Genomic DNA, 21,881 nt, shown 5'->3' on the forward strand with positions numbered 1-21,881 from the left:
AATACCTCACCTGGAGACATAATATAAAGTCTGTTCTAACCAAAGCATATAATAGACTTAACTTACTTCGTCGCTTAACTGGCACTGCCCGGGGCCTCAAATCACGCACAGTTCTTACCACCTATAAAGTGTTTCCTCGACTCGTGCTAACCTATGGTTTAACATCCTGGATATATGCAACACCTTTCTCGTACAAGAAGCAACAAATTCTTGAACGTCATGCCTTCGAATCGCTTATCGTATACCTTTGCCCAAGCTTACTGCCAGTCTCTATAGTCGCATTACTTTCGCTATTCGTTTTGTACACCTAGATTCTTTCCGCTTGAAATACATCACTCACCGTCTGACTACAAATAATCTACTACTCGTGGATACTGTCCATACTGCAGCCGACTTGGGCACTCGCCCACCTTTACGCTTCACCCTTCTTTGTTCGTCAATCTTCATCGTTTCACGGTTTCCCTGATCATCCCGATATTTCTCTTCTTGATATGTTTCAACTCCATTTCCCGAGCTCCTTCGTGGCTAAGTGGTTGGCGTACGCGCCTTTGGCGTGGGAGACCTGGGTTCGATTCCCGGTGGGAGATCATGTGATTCGGATTTCAAATTAATCAGTAGGTCCCGTCTCATATAGCCTCGCTGCTGAAACGGACCGCTAAACGCTGCTAAACTCAAAATCAATTCAACTCAACTCCATTTCCATTCACATTTCGTCATCCCATCATATTCATGCAAAATAATCCTAGTGTACTAACAGGGCTTTCCCTGTCTTATATCAATGTCCCGAGTTGCTCAGGGGCGTGAAACAAAACCTCCTTAACAATACCTATGTGTTGTGATATGTATAATACTCATTAATATTTTCATACCTCACATTCATTTCTCCCAAACCTTATGCTTATGATCTGAAGATCATAAAATTTTAAATTATGAAAACAGCCAGCAATTAATAAATTAATAAAGAACATTTAACACAACATGGTAAGTCTTTTCTATTTTCTGTATCATAGTATGCGTTCCCAAGTTGAGAGCATGCCCCTGGTGGGGGTGGCTTACGCTAGCTAAAAAAAGAAGAAGACAGCCTTGGTGTTCATTACATCATACTTACCTAATCGAGACATAAAGTATCTTTCGTATGATTTACTGTGCCGACGAGAATCAAGCGTAGCAATATGCATTTGAGAACATAGCAGAAGCACGATACAGAGGTCTGACAAAAGTTTTCACCTTCGGAGGGTGACTTGCTTTTTGAACTTCATCTCATTCTCCGTTCATTTCTTTAACGTTTCCATTTGAGCTTCGGCCCTAGGCTGTTTAATTTCGATGGCAGGCCCAGGTAATTCTAACGGACAATCGAATCTCCGTCAACCAGATACTCTCAACATAGACTCGCACGGCCGCCAGAAGACTCAGCCCCGGATTATTATCGGAACAAAATCTAGTACTGTGGAGATACTCATAACTGATACTGCATACAATACTTCCGAAGAGAAAATACATCTTGCTACAAATCAAGCTCTTGCTACTGAAATGATATGTTCAACCATTCTAGTTGATATTGGGTCCACCAGAGCACGCATGTCTTTTCAAAACTACCAATTTTCTGTGCCGAACCCTGTACCTACCAGATTTTGCTTCCAAATTTCAGTAGGGGGCGCTGTTTATGTGACGCTTAATTATGATGAAACCACTTCTTACAACGACTTTTCTTTTTCTTGCCAGTTCTTATAGACGGGGAACTACAAGTAGTTGATGCTTCCACCAGTAACAAACAAACATTGCCACTGAAAACAAAATGTTTTGTAAATGGAGTAAGGCATGTGTAAAGCCTTTATTCATTAAGGTACATGATCTTGTTTAACTCTTCCATTTCGTACTTTATTGACAGAACCTGAAGAAAGTAAGAAGGTGTTCATATCTATTTTTAACATTACCGCATATACGGCTGTAGTAAGGATTAGTATTAAGTTCCTCGGAATGAAATGTACACTCTATGTCCATAATTTCCAAAGGTCTAAAAAATGAAAACAATACCTTGAAAAGCGCTTATTACGCTAGTTCGATTCTATGGCCGGTAGCCAGCTTGAAACGTCATAGTTTTTACGTTACTCTAGAATTCTGGCTGTATACGCCAACTGGAAACGTAACAATTTATCTTGAGTTGTATCCGTAGCTGACGTTAAGGGGAAGGGAAGAAAAGAAAAAGAAAAAAATTGGGTCGCCGATATTATTGCTTCCTTACGCTACAATTTATAGACCAGTAAGCACAACGCTATTTAACTCCAGACTCTTGCACACTAATGGCATCGTCGATAATGAGGAAGAAGAGATGAAAAAAAAATCATTTCAGAACAACATCACATATCTTACAACTCTGTTTATTTAACTCTCTTGTAATAACGTATAATATTGAAACTCTCATTAACATTAATGAGCATGGACAGCTAGACTCAATTGAAGAAAAAAAATCGTATGTATTCAGTCTTAAAAGATTTCCAAAACTTCTAACGCCAACACAACTCAAAGATGAGTAACAACAAGGTTTAAACAGTACCCTTAATAACAGTAAGAGAGTTGTTTACATTTTTCAACTAAATATTAGCACAAGATCTTTGGTGGGCCACTTCACAGAGGAAATTACCAATTACATTACTACTCGTAAAACATCTCATCGCAGAGAGAGTAAACATGCGGCTGCGTCGATTAACCTTCCTCCCTAAATACATAACATCTCCACTTCTTCCGCAATCAGCTGCTAAGAGAGTATTTCCCTCAACATAATTTACAATTAACAGCGGCGGTAATAACAATACACACTGCAGAGACATTACAGGAAGTACAAGACCAGCCAGTAAAATTAGACTCTACTCCTGACACCATCGCATCAAAGTGCGAGTGTTATCGTATACCCACCGTCTTGGCGCGCCTCACTGAACTAATGCCTTATAACTCAGAATATAATATAAAGACAACTCGAGAACTTACATAGATTCTTGTGTGGCAGCTTAATACTTGAATTGTGAACTATATATATATATAATAGACAATACGGAATGCCCGCTACTGGACAAACATGAGCTAGCTATCGCTAATCGATCTTTGCTTTATCAAGCAGATACTTGAGAAAATAAACAATACGGAATGCCCGCTACTGGACGAACATGAGCTAGATGGTAGCGAGTAATATATTATACATCTACACAACTCTGGGGAATGATTCCATTCAAAGCAAGAGAGAAACGGTGCTGATATCAGACTACCCCGCCGGCGCATGATTCGACTTATTGGATAGAGACTCACTTTCGTTTACTCGGACATATTACGGATAAGATTTACTTTAGATAACATTATAGACATTGTAAAATTTACCCACATAGTATGTAAATACACTGAGGAACGAATGATTAATAAATGTATGTTATTGTTTGCTTTATGAAACGATCTGAAGCAGTAAACACACGGTAGTAGTAATATAACGTTTAGATATTGTAAACAGAGACAACTTGGACGAATTTATGCACGGTGAACAAGTTCTTTCACAGCTTCCTGGACGACATTACTTCTTTCACACGACGGAATAAAGAATAATGAAACATAGTTACCTGGAACGGTGACCAAAGCTCACCCAACCTTTTCCGCTTTACAAGTAGACAGCACTGGTCCCACGGACCAATGCAAATGGGCTCCATTTAGGACAGCGTCCTAGGGTGGCGACCGGTTCCGATGACTTCAACATCTCACCATGTAGTAGTCGTGACCATAACTTCGGCACAGGTTGATCGAGCGGTGAGCTCCTTTGGTTAATAGTAAGAACGTGCATTTCACTACTACTTTCACCAGGTAGACAAAGTTTCACTGTAAAGCTGCTGCAACACTCACGTTCGCAACAGCGACCACAGTTAGGCACATTTAAGTCCCACAGAAGCAGGCGGAACTGATGCCATGTAACAGAGGACAGAGTCCCTTATTAAGGAAATTAAAGGACGAGAAATCACAACTTCAAGAGGACGAAGCCATACGCAATCGAATGCGGTTCTGGAGACAATAGAGAAAGACTATTAAACTTCAGCTTTCATCACAGCAGTGATTAGCGGGTGTTACACCACTTCCAGTAATATTTTGGACACGACCAAGCTGAATGTTTATGATTGGAATTTCTTGTAATTCATGGCACGTACACTAGTCCAGCATACTGTTAGACTATAACAGTTCTTAGGAGAACATTTGTGATGAAACGAAATGGGCAATCACTCACTGCACAATTCGCGATAATTTCATGTCCAAAGACATGAGCAAAACTACGCCTCCCTCTCAACTGCCGCCATGTCTCGGTACAAAGAGTTGAGACAAAGGGGAGCACGCTTCCGCGGCCAGCTCGCTTTTGATTGGTCGCTTCTTATTACGTATTAAAGCGTAGTACCAAAACAACAATTTGAATAATATATATATATATATCCAAATAAAAATAAAAATTATATGAGTGAGCGTTTATATATGCATGTTCATAATAATCCCTCCGTTTACACGAAACACAAAAATTTAAATTATTTCAAACAGTCAATGCTATTCACAGAAGCCGCTCAACGCGAAACATAGACATACAAAAAAAGTAGCATATTCTGCCTACATACATTAGTCCAATAGTCGACCATCTTGAATCCTTCACGAGAGTCGAGAATTGAGAAAATATAAAAGAAAATAACACTAACTAAGAGCTGATTAAACATTTCCACAGATAATCTCTTTGAGAAAATGTAACGCTCAAAGAGGAACGTTACAACCTGGTTAATCAAAATAATCGCTTTTTGCAACCACACATTTTACCTTCACTCAGCAAACAATTAGATTCCGCTACTAAAGAAGTCTGAGTATGCAATGCGCAGAAGTCCTCAATCACATGTTGCACCGTTGATCATCAGGTCGCAATATAAGTAATCAGATTCCTCGACAATATTTCCCTCTCAACAAGTAGTCAGTGGAAAAGATATAAGGAAAATATGATTGATGAAGTAAAGATTTATATTGAAACTAATGGGAAGTCTATACTGTCCTTTGAGAAGCATGTGGAACTGAAACATAAGGACGGCACATCCATTGGCCATTGCTGGATGTTGCCGACAAGTTTGTGTTGCACTACATGAAATTCAGCACTGTAATAGTTTACATGGATGATTTCTTCTTGCCTTAGAAGGACATGATGGATCACTCCTAAAGAGGTGCTGATTATCATAACAGATCCATTTATGAGATTATATAAGGCCTAGTTGTTCATAGGTTTGACAACTTGTAGTAGAGTTTTTTTGCCTCTAGAGTAAAAATTTGGAAGGTGGTATCCGAAACTAAACGAATACTCAAACGATAAATTCTGTGATGTAAGATAAACCAACCGAAAATCGGATACTTTTTAAAATTACTAGAGGCGGTATTCAGAGAGAAATCGTTGATCAAACTTTAGTCGCATGAGTAGTTAGTGTTGTATTACCTCTGTACTAAGAAGAGTACATTTTTGGTATTCAGAGTCTGCTTGGAGTTCAGCTAATAAGTTGATTTGGGTGTGATTAACTAATATGACCCCAATACATCTGGTAAGAAAAATAGAGGTGGCAATCTAACTCAAGCAAATCTTCTGAACTTCTCTAATTGATCAGACATCAGAGATTGCTGTGAGATAGAGTAGAATGGGGTCACTTGGGGCTGTTTTTTCCTACTGCGCATGCGCAAACCCTTGACGCTGATTGGCTGGCGCAGGTCACGTGACCCCGCCCCCTTGGCCGCTTCCCATGACGCTGATTGGCTGGCCACGCCCCTTGACGCTGATTGGTCGGCGCCGGCCGCGCCCCTTAACGCTGATTGGCTGGTACCGGCCACGCCCCCTTCACGCTGATTGGCCGTCCATACCCAAGCTCTTTTATGACCTCCATTTTAGGAGTATCTACTGCGCTGACTGGCTGGCGCGGGACCCCTCGCCGATTGGCTGGCGAAGGACCCTCCCGCCCCGTTCACGCCGATTGGCTGGCACCGGACCCCGCCCCCGGCCCCGCCCACCGTCCAACCACGGTCTTTTAGGAGTGCCACACTGATTGGTCGGTGCCGGACCCCGCGTACATGGCACATACCATAGCACATATTACATAAGACTCCTTCCCTTTTATGAGCACTTTACGAACACATAGCAGATCGATAACACATAAGACTATATAACATAGCAGGGGTGCACTAGTTCCCTTTTATGAGCACTTTACGAACACATAGCAGATCGATAACACATTTTTCATCCACCTATTTAACATAGCACATATAACATAGCCGGAGTGCACTCGTTCTCTTTTATGAGCACTTTGAACATAGCAGAAATTACACAGAGACTATGAACATATAGCAGATAGATAACACATTCTCCATCCACATATTTAACATAGCACATATAACATAGCAGAGCTAATAAAAGAGCATGGCTTATTATCAAGTGGAGACTTCAAACACATAGCAGAGCAGATAATACATAAGACTAAGTAAAGCCCTGAACCATCCAACGACCTCCATTTTATGAGTGCATTTGTTCCCTTTTATGATCACTTTTTTCCACCCCTTATTTTACCATAGCAGAGAATAATGGGGGTGTATTCGTCCTCCATTTCTTATTCAAGATATGGAAATTTTGACCTACTCCGCATATGCACAAACTGTTCCGATTCCGCCGAAGCAGATTGCCGTCCTCTTTTACGAGATTAAAAAATAACAACACCACAAACACACACACACACACACACACACAGAGCAGACCGCAGACTATTCCAGTTTAGGAGCAGATTACGGCTATGCGCAAAAACATAAAATAAGACATAACAGCCCCGTTCTCTTTTACGAGCACTTTATAGCAAAATAATAGAGCAGAGAATAAAAAAATAACACACACACACACACACATACGTACATATACACTTGATTGCTTATGTGCAGTAAAATTAAATTTCCAATTTATTACACATTGCACGCATGCGCAGAAAAAATACAGTCACATAAGAGACTGTTCCAGTTGCAGTACCAGTTCCGATTCAGGAGCAGATTACGCAAACTGTTCCGGTTCCCTCGGAGCAGACTACGTGCAAGGAGTAGGTCGTAAAAGACTGACTTATTTTTCATCCCCTAAATAACATAGTATTCCGGTTCTGATTAAACACACAAACACTTGGTTGTGTATGCCAAATCCGATTTAGTAGAAATAACACGCATGCGCAGAAACATTTACATTTCCGATTCGACCATGCTGGTAAAGAATACCACACTTATTTCTACCTGGGTCTTACAGTTTATGTGGGATACGCCCTTTCTATGACAATTTTAACCGATTTGGACGAAACTCGGTATATAGGGGTTTTCGGCCATGCTGATTACGAATATTATATTTATTTCTACCTGGGTCTTATAGTTTATGTGGGATACGCCCTTTGTATGACACTTAAAAACCCAATCACTCGTAAACGAAGCCACATATTGAGGTCGTGTCTCCACATTTAGTAATTGGTCATCAGGTACTACAAGTTCCAAAATAATGACCATCGAGGTCAAAGGTCAAAATACTTAAAACCTAATAACTCGAAAACGGAGCCACATATTGAGGTCGTGTTTCCAAATCTAGTAATTGGTCATCAGGTACTACAAGTTCCAAAATAATGACCATCGAGGTCATAGGTCAACATACTTAAAACCTAATAACTCAAAAACGGAGCCACATATTGAGGTCGTGTTTCCACATTTAGTAATTGGTCATCAACTACTACAAGTTCCAAAATAATGACCACCGAGGTCAAAGGTCAAAATACTTAAAACCTAATAACTCGAAAACGGAGCCACATATTGAAATGACGTTTCCTCATTTAGTAATAGTTCATCAACCACTGCAAGTTCCAAAATAATGACCATCCAGGTCAAAGGTCAACATACTTAAAACCTAATAACTTGAAAACGGAGCCAAATATTGAGATGGTGTTTCCACATTTAGTAATAGTTGATCAATTACTACAAGTTCCAAAATAACGACCATCGAGGTCAAAGGTCAAAATACTTAAAACCTAATAACTCGAAAACGGAGCCACATATTGAAACGACGTTTCCTCATTTAGTAATAGTTCATCAACCACTGCAAGTTCCAAAATAATGACCATCCAGGTCAAAGGTCAACATACTTAAAACCTAATAACTTGAAAACGGAGCCAAATATTGAGATGGTGTTTCCACATTTAGTAATAGTTGATCAATTACTACAAGTTCCAAAATAACGACCATCGAGGTCAAAGGTCAAAATACTTAAAACCTAATAACTCGAAAACGGAGCCACATATTGAAACGAAGTTTCCTCATTTAGTAATAGTTCATCAACCACTGCAAGTTCCAAAATAATGACCATCCAGGTCAAAGGTCAAAATACTTAAAACCTAATAACTTGAAAACGGATCCACATATTGAGGTGCTGTTTCATAATCTAGTAATTGGTCATCAACCACTGCAAGTTCCAAAATAATGACCATCCAGGTCAAAGGTCAAAATACTTAAAACATAATAACTCGAAAACGGAGCCACATATTGAGGTGTTTCCACATTTAGTAATTGGTCATCAACCACTGCAAGTTCCAAAATAATGACCATCGAGGTCAAATGTCAAAATACTTAAAACCTAATAACTTGAAAACGGATCCACATATTGAGATGGTGTTTCCAAATCTAGTAATTGGTCATCAGGTACTACAAGTTCCAAAATAATGACCATCGAGGTCAAAGGTCAACATACTTAAACATAATAACTCGAATACGGACCCTCATATTGAGGTCGTGTTTCCACATTTAGTAATTGGTCATCAACCACTGACAGTTCCAAAATAATGACCTTCGAGGTCAAAGGTCAAAATACTTAAAACCTAATAACTCGAAAACGGATCCTCATATTGAGGTGCTGTTTCCACATTTAGTAATCGACCACCAACTACTACAAGTTCCAAAATAACGACCACCGAGGTCAAAGGTCAAAATACTTAAAACCTAATAACTCGAAAACGGATCCTCATATTGAGGTGCTGTTTCCACATTTTGTAATTGGTTACCAACCACTGCAAGTTCCAAAATAATGACCATCGAAGTCAAAGATCAACATACTTAAAACCTAATAACTCGAAAACTAAGCCACATATTGAGATGGTGTTACCATATTTACTAATAGTTCATCAACCGCTGCAAGTTCCAAAATAATCATCATCGAGGTCAAAGGTCAACATACTTAAACCTAATAATTCGAAAACTGAGCTACATATTGAGATGACGTTTCCTCATTTAGTAATTGGTCATTAACCACTGCAAGTTCCAAAAGAATGACCATCGAGGTCAAAGGTCAAAAATTAGACTAGTAAACGAAGCAACATACGGAGGTTGTGTGTCTACATTCAGTAATTGGTCACCAGCAACTACACGCCCCAAAAGGTCAAATATTTAAACCAGAATAACTCGTAAACTGAGAGATGGAAAATTTTGTACCAAGCAGAAAAAGTGCAGGAGGAATAAATTTCAGTGGCCTATTGAATTTTGTACCAATGAGAAATCTCATTTGTAACTAGCTCAGAATTTCTGTACCTCTTTGGGTTATTCAAAATAAACGAAAAAATAATTTGTATAGACTAGCGTAAAAGAAAACAAAGATATGCCATTTTAACTAGATGAGAATTTAAAGAAACAAAGGGAACCTACTCAATTTTCTATCAACGAGATATGCTAAGGTCTGTTTTAACTAGCTAAAGATTATATGTCTTCTTGTACTAATTAAATAAACGAAGGAATATTGTGCCAATGAGAAATGCCATTTTTTCTAGACCATGTTCTAATATTTAAACAAACGAAGGGGTAAATTTGAGTGACCTATTCAATTTGGTACCAACGAGAAATGCCATTTTATCTACCTCAGAATTTTATATCATTTTGTACTACTCAAATAAACAGAAAACCCGAAGAAGGATCATTTTAACAAGTTCATATTTTCTGTAACGAAAGAATAATTTCGATGTTCTACTTTTTATACCAACGAGAAAAAATGAACTAGCTGAATAGTTTATATCACCTTGTACTATTTAAATATACGAAAGAAGAAAATTTAAGTGACCTATTCAATCTTGCACCAACGAGAAATAACTGCGTATTTTAATCCATTTTGTACTATTTAAATAAACAAACAATCGGATAAATTTAACCTGCTCAGAAGTTCAATACTATTTTGTACTATTTAAACAAACAAAGGTCTCTTGAATGAGTTTTCCAATTTTGTAGCAAGAAGGACTATTTTCTAACTAACTCAGAATTTCATTTCATTTTGTAATACTCAAATTTGGATGGAGTGTTTAGTTTTGTAAGAACCAGAAAAATTTGATTGGATTATTTCCTTATGCACCAATTGGACAAAGTGAGGGGCCATTAATCAAATGAATGAAGGAATAAATTTGGGTAGAATATTTAGTTTTGTACCTAGCAAAATAAGAAAAAGAAGTGAAGAACGAATAAAATTTGGATGGACTATTTTCTTATGTACCAACAAATAATGGAGCAAATTTAAGTGGCATACATACTTTTGTACCAACGACGAAAAAGAAACCGAAGGAGGAATAAATTTGGGTGACCTATTCAGTTTTTTACTAAGCAGAAAAAAATTGAAGCATGAATAAAATTTGCACCAGAAAACCGAAGAAGATCAGCATTCTATACTTTTTGTGCCATTTAAGAAAATAATAAATTTATTGGGGGTGTCCTATTTCTTTTTGTACCAAACAGAAAAAATCTACACAAATAAACAAAGCAATCAATTTTTAACTAGCTCAGAATTTCTAGACCATGTTGTACTATTTAAACAAACGAAGAGATAAATTTGTGTGACCTATTCAGTTTTGTACCAAGCAAAATAAGAAAAAGAAGTGAAGAACGAATAAAATTTGGATGGATTATTTTCTTATGTACCAACAAAAATGGAGCACCAACGACAAAAAAGAAACCGAAGGAGTACCTATTCAGTTTTGTACTAAGCGGAAAAAAATTGCACTAAAAAAGCGAAGAAGTTAAAATTTAAATAGCTCTGTATTTATGTACATTTTTGTACTACTAAAATAAACGAAGGAATAAATTTGGGTGTCCTACAGAAGAAAACGGAGAAGGGCCATTTTATTTAATTTTGCATTACTCAAAATATACAAAAATTAAATTTGTGTGACCCATTCGGTTTTGTACTAAGCAGAAAATTTGTTGGCTTTTTTAGAAAGACCATTTTATCTTTTGTATTCAGATTTTCCGGCTACTTTTTGTGCTCTACAAATAAACGGAGGAAAAGCAAAGAGAGACCATTTTTAACTAGCTTAGAATTTATGTGCCTTTTGTAACGAAGGAACAAATTTGAAGGAGGTTCATTTTAACTAATCCTGCTGCGAGTAGATCAATTAGTACATAGATTAAAAAATAAATCAATATGGCATTATTGCGACTTTCATTTTCGAATACATATGGATTAAACCACTATGGCAAAGAATACTACTCTCTCCTTATGCTTATTTGGAATAGACTTAAGAGGACCAAGCATTAGAAACCCACTAGTAAGGCGTCGATTCAGTAAACCCGTTATGCTTTACAAAACAAAACCCATATTGGAGTATACCTTTTATACAACAAACAAGCTTCTTATACAACACTCCAAAAATTAGAAAACAAATTCTTTCTTCTACGGTTTTCGGCACGCATTTTAGACCAAGAGCAGAAAGATTAATATTAAATAACACTTCTGCTGGATAGAAATTCGATTATCTCGATCTTCTATTTTATCCGGCAACTTTACTTGGAAATTATCCACATCTAGTAAAAGAAAACGAATAGATAACTTTGAGACAATTCCATATGGGTAAATACAGTATTAGTAGAAACGATAGTTTTTTAATTAAGTAGAGATAAAGAGTGTGTGAAAAATGGAAAATTAAATTTGAAATCATTATTATTATTTTAAAGGTCAAAGGGAAGAATAAATGAATTTTAGTGGCATATGTACGGAATTTAGTTTTGTACCGGGCAAAAGGGAGTGAAGAATTAATAAAATTTGAACGGAATAATTTCTTTTGTACCTGCTGGGAAAAGTGAAGGAATTTAGTTTTGTACCATTGTATCAAACTAAGTATTTTGTACTATTTAGTACCACCGAGAAGGTATAGAATATCTAGTTTTGTACCAAGCAGAAATTTGTTGGCTTCTTTACTTTTGTATTAACGATTAAAAACTTTAACACATACTTGGTTGTGTGCATTACAATGGCCGAAGTTTTTCATTTCCCTGTGGTACAACGTAATGGTCGCCCCGCTTATTCTAGGTCTACAGTTAGATATTTTCGGTTGAATAATGGTATACAGCCATGTTTTGTTGAGCACAATGCCCACTATAACGATGTGGTAGACAATTATTTGATAGATAGATATTTGTTTAATAGTCGCTATAACAAATGGTATATGGTAGAATTTGTTAAGCATTTATCGCAGGTAGATCTTAAGATAGACATTTTGTCGTTGGTTACTCGTTAACTGCGCACAGTTCTCTTTTCCAATCAGCTACCTTTTTTTGCCATGAAAACTAAGGGTAATAGTTATAATGTGACAGCTTTCTTTCGCTATGGGGGAACACAAGACACTTTGGATGAGCTACTACAGTTTTGGAATCATGGGTGCGAGTTCAGGTCAAGTATCCAGATTGCAGATTTACTTGGTTGCTTTACACGATGTGGTAAAACTGTCCTTTTTGTGGTATCTCCTGATACCTATCTGTTGGACCTCGCAGTATTTGGATACTTGGTGAAAAAGAATAACAAATGGTTTTTCTCACAATAAAGCTATACATACCGAATAATCCATTATGGCAAAAAATACTACTTTCTCCTTATGCTTAGTTGGAGTAGACTTAAGAGAATATAGGTGGTATTTCATTACGCTTCGATAACAAGAACGATAAATTGTGTAAGAATTTCCAGTTTATAGCGGTATAGTGCAGTTTATTTTTCGAATGAGAGTAGGTTTTAAAGGTGTATTGTAGTGTACATTTTCTAGTCTACCAGCAATAATGATCCCTGAAAGAGTTATTAGGTAAAGATAACAATTTGCTAGTGGCGAACCGATTACACCGCCATTTTGCGAACACATTTATACGATCCAATTTCTCAGATTTAAGGCTAAATTAAATGGGCAAGAGGTGTACAGTATTTGGAAGATATAACTAAGAAGTACTAGGATGTGCAAATAGAAAAAAATTCAGAACTTCTATTTTAATTTCGGGATGGAAGGACAAGCCTATTAACACTCTTTGTAACAACGATGATTCCGTGGGTGTAGATTGTATTTGATAGAATACAGGTAATTCTTCCATTAAAATTTACAACTATCTAATTGATTTTGTTCATTGTTCAGACAAGCGTTTACAGGGTATTACGAGATGGGAAGCAATTATCTTTAACTACTATACTGATGAGTGGATCCAATACAAGACTGTTTAGAGCTAATTTTACACATCAAAGAATATTTTACAGATGCTTATTGGGGTTGCCGGATAAAATAGAAGATCGATATAATCGAATTTCTATCCAGCAGAAGTGTTATTTAATATTAATCTTTCTGCTCTTGGTCTAAAATGCGTGCCGAAAACCGTAGAAGAAAGAATTTGTTTTCTAATTTTTGGAGTGTTGTATAAGAAGCTTGTTTGTTGTATAAAAGGTATACTCCAATATGGATTTTGTTTTGTAAAGCATAACGGGTTTACTGAATCGACGCCCTACTAGCGGGTTTCTAATGCTTGGTCCTCTTAAGTCTACTCCAAATAAGCATAAGGAGAGAGTAGTATTTTTTGCCATAGTGGTTTAATCCGTATGCATTCGAAAATGAAAGTCGCAACAATGCCGTATTGATTTATTTTTAATCTATGTACTAATTGATCTACTCGCAGCAGGATTAGTTAAAATGAACCTCCTTCAAATTTGTTCCTTCGTTACAAAAGGCACATAAATTCTAAGCTAGTTAAAAATGGTCTCTCTTTGCTTTTCCTCCGTTTATTTGTAGAGCACAAAAAGTAGCCGGAAAATCTGAATACAAAAGATAAAATGGTCTTTCTAAAAAAGCCAACAAATTTTCTGCTTAGTACAAAACCGAGTGGGTCACACAAATTTATATTTTTGTATATTTTGAGTAATGCAAAATTAAATAAAATGGCCCTTCTCCGTTTTCTTCTGTAGAACACCCAAATTTATTCCTTCGTTTATTTTAGTAGTACAAAAATGTACATAAATACTGAGCTATTTAAATTTTAACTTCTTCGCTTTTTTAGTGCAATTTTTTCCGCTTAGTACAAAACTGAATAGGTACTCCTTCGGTTTCTTTTTTGTCGTTAGTACTCCATTTTTTGTTGGTACATAAGAAAATAATCCATCCAAATTTTATTCGTTCTTCACTTCTTTTTCTTATTTTGCTTGGTACAAAATTGAATAGGTCACACAAATTTATCTCTTCGTTTGTTTAAATAGTACAACGTGGTCTAGAAATTCTGAGCTAGTTAAAAATTGATTGCTTTGTTTATTTGTGTAGATTTTTTCTGTTTGGTACAAATATTACAAAAAGGTATAAAATTCTAAGTCAGTTAAAAATGGTCTCGTTGGTACAAAAGGAAATAGGACACCCCCAATAAATTTATTATTTTCTTAAATGGCACAAGAAGTATAGAATGCTGATCATCTTCGGTTTTCTGGTGCAAATTTTATTCATGCTTCAATTTTTTTCTGCTTAGTAAAAAACTGAATAGGTCACCCAAATTTATTCCTCCTTCGGTTTCTTTTTTGTCGTTGGTACAAAAGTATGTATGCCACTTAAATTTGCTCCATTATTTGTTGGTACATAAGAAAATAGTCCATCCAAATTTTATTCGTTCTTCACTTCTTTTTCTTATTTTGCTAGGTACAAAACTAAATATTCTACCCAAATTTATTCCTTCATTTATTTGATTAATGGCCCTTCACTTTGTCCAGTTGGTGCATAAGGAAATAATCCAATCAAATTTTTCTGGTTCTTACAAAACTAAACACTCCATCCAAATTTGAGTATTACAAAATGAAATGAAATTCTGAGTTAGTTAGAAAATAGTCCTTCTTGCTACAAAATTGGAAAACTCATTCAAGAGACCTTTGTTTGTTTAAATAGTACAAAATAGTATTGAACTTCTGAGCAGGTTAAATTTATCCGATTGTTTGTTTATTTAAATAGTACAAAATGGATTAAAATACGCAGTTATTTCTCGTTGGTGCAAGATTGAATAGGTCACTTAAATTTTCTTCTTTCGTATATTTAAATAGTACAAGATGATATAAACTATTCAGCTAGTTCATTTTTTCTCGTTGGTATAAAAAGTAGAACATCGAAATTATTCTTTCGTTACAGAAAATATGAACTTGTTAAAATGATCCTTCTTCGGGTTTTCTGTTTATTTGAGTAGTACAAAATGATATAAAATTCTGAGGTAGATAAAATGGCATTTCTCGTTGGTACCAAATTGAATAGGTCACTCAAATTTACCCCTTCGTTTGTTTAAATATTAGAACATGGTCTAGAAAAAATGGCATTTCTCATTGGCACAATATTCCTTCGTTTGTTTAATTAGTACAAGAAGACATATAATCTTTAGCTAGTTAAAACAGACCTTAGCATAAAAAGGCACATAAATTCTGAGCTAGTTGAAATGGCATATCTCGTTGATAGAAAATTGAGTAGGTTCCCTTTGTTTCTTTAAATTCTCATCTAGTTAAAATGGCATATCTTTGTTTTCTTTTTCGTTAATCTATCCAAATTATTTTTTTCGTTTATTTTGAATAACCCAAAGAGGTACAGAAATTCTGAGCTAGTTACAAATGAGATTTCTCATTGGTACAAAATTCAATAGGCCACTCAAAGTTATTCCTCCTTCACTTTTTCTGCTTGGTACAAAACTTTCCATCGCTCAGTTTACGAGTTATTCTGGTTGAAATATTTGACCTTTTGGGGCGTGTAGTTGCTGGTGACCAATTACTGAATGTAGACACACAACCTCCATATGTTGCTTCGTTTACTAGTCTAATTTTTGACCTTTGACCTCGATGGTCATTATTTTGGAACTTGCAGTGGTTAATGACCAATTACTAAATGAGGAAACGTCATCTCAATATGTGACTCAGTTTTCGAATTATTAGGTTTAAGTATGTTGACCTTTGACCTCGATGATGATTATTTTGGAACTTGCAGCGGTTGATGAACTATTAGTAAATATGGTAACACCATCTCAATATGTGGCTTAGTTTTCGAGTTATTAGGTTTTAAGTATGTTGACCTTTGACTCCGATAGTCATTATTTTGGAACTTGCAGTGGTTGGTGACCAATTACAAAATGTGGAAACAGCACCTCAATATGAGGATCCGTTTTCGAGTTATTAGGTTTTAAGTATTTTGACCTTTGACCTCGGTGGTCGTTATTTTGGAACTTGTAGTAGTTGGTGGTCGATTACTAAATGTGGAAACACGACCTCAATATGAGGGTCCGTTTTCGAGTTATTAGGTTTTAAGTATTTTGACCTTTGACCTCGATGGTCATTATTTTGGAACTTGTAGTAGTTGGTGGTTGATTACTAAATGTGGAAACACGACCTCAATATGAGGGTCCGTTTTCGAGTTATTAGGTTTTAAGTATGTTGACCTTTGACCTCGATGGTCATTATTGTGGAACTTGCAGTTGGGTTATGAGCAATTACTAGATTTGGAAACAGCACCTCAATATGTGGATCCGTTTTCAAGTTATTATGTTTTAAGTATTTTGACCTTTGACCTGGATGGTCATTATTTTGGAACTTGCAGTGGTTGATGACCAATTACTAAATGAGAAAACATCATCTCAATATGTGGCTCCGTTTTCGAGTTATTAGGTTTTAAGTATTTTGACCTTTGACCTCGATGGTCGTTATTTTGGAACTTGTAGTAATTGATCAACTATTACTAAATGTGGAAACACCATCTCAATATTTGGCTCCGTTTTCAAGTTATTATGTTTTAAGTATTTTGACCTTTGACCTGGATGGTCATTATTTTGGAACTTGCAGTGGTTGATGAACTATTACTAAATGAGGAAACGTCGTTTCAATATGTGGCTCCGTTTTCGAGTTGTTAGGTTTTAAGTATTTTGACCTTTGACCTCGATGGTCATTATTTTGGAACTTGTAGTACCTGATGACCAATTACTAAATGTGGAGACGCGACCTCAATATGTGGCTTCGTTTACGAGTGATTGGGTTTTTAAGTGTCATACAAAGGGCGTATCCCACATAAACTATAAGACCCAGGTAGAAATAAATATAATATTCGTAATCAGCATGGCCGAAAACCCCTATATACCGAGTTTCATCCAAATCGGTTAAAATTGTCATAGAAAGGGCGTATCCCACATAAACTGTAAGACCCAGGTAGAAATAAGTGTGGTATTCTTTACCAGCATGGTCGAATCGGAAATGTAAATGTTTCTGCGCATGCGTGTTATTTCTACTAAATCGGATTTGGCATACGCAACCAAGTGTTTGTGTGTTTAATCAGAACCGGAATACTATGTTATTTAGGGGATGAAAAATAAGTCATAGTCTTTTACGACCTACTCCTTGCACGTAGTCTGCTCCGAGGGAACCGGAACAGTTTGCGTAATCTGCTCCTGAACCGGAACTGGTACTGCGACTGGAACAGTCTGTTATGTGACTGTATTTTTTCTGCGCATGCGTGCAATGTGTAATAAATTGGAAATTTAATTTTACTGCACATAAGCAATCAAGTGTGTATGTACGTATGTGTGTGTGTGTGTGTGTTATTTTTTTATTCTCTGCTCTATTATGTTGCTATAAAGTGCTCGTAAAAGAGAACGGGGGTGTTATGTCTTATTTTATGTTTTTGCGCATAGCCGTAATCTGCTCCTAAACTGGAACAGTCTGCGGTCTGCTGTGTGTGTGTGTGTGTGTGTGTGTGTGTGTGTGTGTGTGTGGTGTTGTTATTTTTTAATCTCGTAAAAGAGAACGGCAATCTGCTTCGGCGGAATCGGAACAGTTTGTGCATATGCGCAGTAGGTCAAAATTTGACTCCATATCTTGAATAAGAAATGGAGGACGAATACACCCCCATTATTCTCTGCTATGGTAAAATAAGGGGTGGAAAAAAGTGATCATAAAAGGGAACAAATGCACTCATAAAATGGAGGTCGTTGGACGGTTCAGGGCGTTACTTAGTCTTATGTATTATCTGCTCTGCTATGTGTTTGAAGTCTTTTATTAGCTCTGCTATGTTATATGTGCTATGTTAAATATGTGGATGGAGAATGTGTTATCTATCTGCTATATGTTCATAGTCTCTGTGTAATTTCTGCTATGTTCAAAGTGCTCATAAAAGAGAACGAGTGCACTCCTGCTATGTTATATGTGCTATGTTAAATAGGTGGATGAAAAATGTGTTATCGATCTGCTATGTGTTCGTAAAGTGCTCATAAAAGGGAACTAGTGCACCCCTGCTATGTTGTATAGTCTTATGTGTTATCGATCTGCTATGTGTTCGTAAAGTGCTCATAAAAGGGAAGGAGTCTTATGTAATATGTGCTATGGTATGTGCCATGTACTCGGGGTCCGGCACCGACCAATCAGTGCGGCACTCCTAAAAGACCGTGGTTGGACGGTGGGCGGGGCCGGAGGCGGGGTCCGGTGCCAGCCAATGGGCGTGAACGGGGCGGGAGGGTTCTGCGCCAGCCAATCGGCGGGGGGTCCCGCGCCAGCCAGTCAGCGCAGTAGATACTCCTAAAATGGAGGCCATAAAAGAGCTTGGGTATGGACGGCCAATCAGCGTGAAGGGGCGTGGCCAAGGGGGGGGGTCACGTGACCTGCGGCAGCCAATCTGCATCAAGGGTTTGCGCATGCGAAGTAGGAAAAAACTGCCCCAAGTGACCCCTATCTACTGATAAGATATTAGTCACACGCTACAAGTATTTATTATTGTTTTCCACCCCCTCCTCTTAACAATTTTTCCTCAAATATTTTTCATCTGAATAAAACCAAAACAACAAAGGAAATCGTTTATTTTTACCCCTCCTTTCTTTCCTTCCTTTTTTCCCTTGTAGGTTAAGTAAACTAGCTGCCGAGCATTTATTGAAATCCATTGATCGTAGCATTCTCTGATGCCAATTGCGGGAGGTTTATCTAAGATAAAGTATTTTTTTTCGGAACATTCTTTTATGATCACAAAGGAATAGATTCTTCTCAATATTGCCTTTCTCAGTTTGCAAAGCCTTTGGGTCAAAGAAGATACTTGATAATGTCATTGCTATGGCAAAGAATAGAACAGGAATTTTAGGAATGATGTAAGAAAAATTGATCAAAAGATTGCGATCTTGGCCAAGAATTTTAGAAATTATCCAAAAAAATTGTATCAAAAGATTGCAATCTTAGCCAATAACTAGTTTTTGTATCACGGGTCACAAAAGTTTGGAACAGACCCTAAACCGAGTTTACGTTTTTTTTTTTTTTTTTTTTTATGGAATTAACACATCATACTGAGTTAAGTGATAGTTTGGGTTTAGCTACACTATATGTAGCTCTAAAATGTGGGACAACAAGAAAATGCTTGATTGAATGAAACATATTGAATTTTTTGGATCAGGGGCTACAAAATTTTAAATGGCAGCTAAATCAAGTTTTCCTATATTTTACGGAATAAGTACATCATACTGAGTAAATTGTTAGTTTTGGTTTGTCTACACTATATGTAGTTCTCGAGATATAAGGCCTACAAGAACATTTTTGCCTGAAATATATTGGATCTTTTGATCCAAAAATAACTTTAAGGACACCATATGCGTGTAGACCCCCTCTTTTTTTCCTTTTCAACACCAGGGATTCCTAGAAAACTCGAATTCCATATCCCAAAATGAAAAAAAAAAAACTTTAAAGAGTAAAGACGACGTTGGCAAACATAGCTTATCTTGGAATAGCTTAGTGACATATTTTGTTTTGAAATACAATATATTGCTTTTTTTTTCAGAAAAAAATACAAATATCAACGTACCAAAGTACATTGTCGGAACTCTTTGGGGGGAGGGGGAGGATCCCTTCCCTATGCCACTGTCCCCTATTGATTGTTGTTCACAATAAGGATCATAGAAAAATATCTCTAGTTTCTTTCTATGGTTCTCATTTTGAACAAAAGTTATTGGGGATTGTATAAAGAAACTAGGTTACCTTTCTATGACCCTTATTGTAAACGACAATCAATAGAGGATAGTATAAAGAAACTAGAGTATATTTTTTATAATCCTTATTGCAAGTAACAGTGAATGAAAATGCAGTCAAATAATTGCCATTTCGCAATTACCTCTATCACGTCCTAGAAATTTGCTTTGTGTTAAAATATCATGTTTGTGGGGAGTATGAGAATCTATTGGAAGCATATCTTTTTGTACCTACGTCGAAATACTACATTGAGAAAAGGGTATCGCTCGCATGTCCTAAAGTGCAAAAATCCTAGAAATTTCAGCACAAATTCTAAACTATGGCGTTTTTGCATTTTGAAACCTATGCACGTAGATGATTTTTAAGACGTGTGTGTGAGGATCAATGCAATATCTGGGGAGACCCCTTATGGAGAAGCTTGATGAGTATTAGTTCATCCGACTTTTCTTTGGGTTCATCGCCCTGACTGAGAACTGCTTCTAACGAGGAACGGACATGAACGTGTTATCTGGACCTCCGAATCAAACCTAGTCCATTCGATAAACATAACGGGCCCTATGCAGAGTCCTTCTGACGCGTGATTAGTGCCATACTAAAGAGATCGACTAATATGTTTCCTGCAGTAGTGAGGCCTTTAGTATGACGCTAATCATATGTCAAAACGACTCTGCATAAGGTGGAACAAAGATATGTTCATGCACAAAAAATTAGGTGCCATAGACAACTGAGTAAGCCCCTGGGGCCCATTAACCCTACTAGTACAAAGAAAATCGTAGACCCGAAGTAGAATAGCTATTGCATCAACAATGTTCATTGGAAAGTCATGGTTTATACTTCATTCTCTTCAGCATGAAACAAGCTTCCCAGAGGTGCTATGTATTGGGGCCTATAATGTACTTGACCAAGGTAATTCGAGAATGTCGCGAAAATTCCCTCCAAAAATCCCTTCCATCAACTTTGGACCCCTCTGGAGTGGCCGTGGATAAAAGCACACAATCCAAATGTATCTCCAAAACTACTATAGAGGAAATGAGTTTATTAAGTTTCGTTTTGATAGACGATATAGATATGAGGAGAAAGGTCCATACGCGATATACCAATACGCTCTGAACATACCAAACCGAACCTATAGGTTATGACCTGACATATATAGATAACATAATATAAAAAAAATATGAACGCAGTACTATTTATCCTGACATCAAGAATTGTACCACATCGTTTGTAAAATGAAGCAAGCGTTTCAATAGTTATCATGCATATTGTTTCGTAATACGTGGAGCAGCAAATTGGGGGTAAGTCGGAAAAATACCTTCCAAAATAGTCCTATAGTGAAATTGTACGTCTTCTGAAGCGATACCTCAGCCGGTAGGAGTCGTTGTGCGAATTAAAAGACATTTTACAGGGAAGGTAAACTGCACATCCAAAAAAAGTAACATGGGGAAATTCTAAACTTATGGGAGACATCCAATTCTTCAGAGGGGGACTTTGGTATACAACATTTCCCCTCGTACCTATGCCGTTTACCAAAACGAAACTTGGCACATCCATTTCCTATCCCCTATAGTACTTT

General features: G+C 36.9%; 1 protein-coding gene across 1 annotated transcript in view; it reads left to right on the top strand.

The window, feature by feature from the left end:
- LOC145680198 (uncharacterized) overlaps positions 1-21,881 on the top strand; it is a 490,330-nt gene that overhangs the window by 467,534 nt on the left and 915 nt on the right. The window lies entirely within an intron of this gene.

The sequence above is a fragment of the Thermobia domestica genome, chromosome 3 (assembly GCF_964235325.1).
Source record: "Thermobia domestica chromosome 3, izTheDome1.hap1.1, whole genome shotgun sequence".
Classification (NCBI taxonomy): Eukaryota; Metazoa; Arthropoda; class Insecta; order Zygentoma; family Lepismatidae; genus Thermobia; species Thermobia domestica.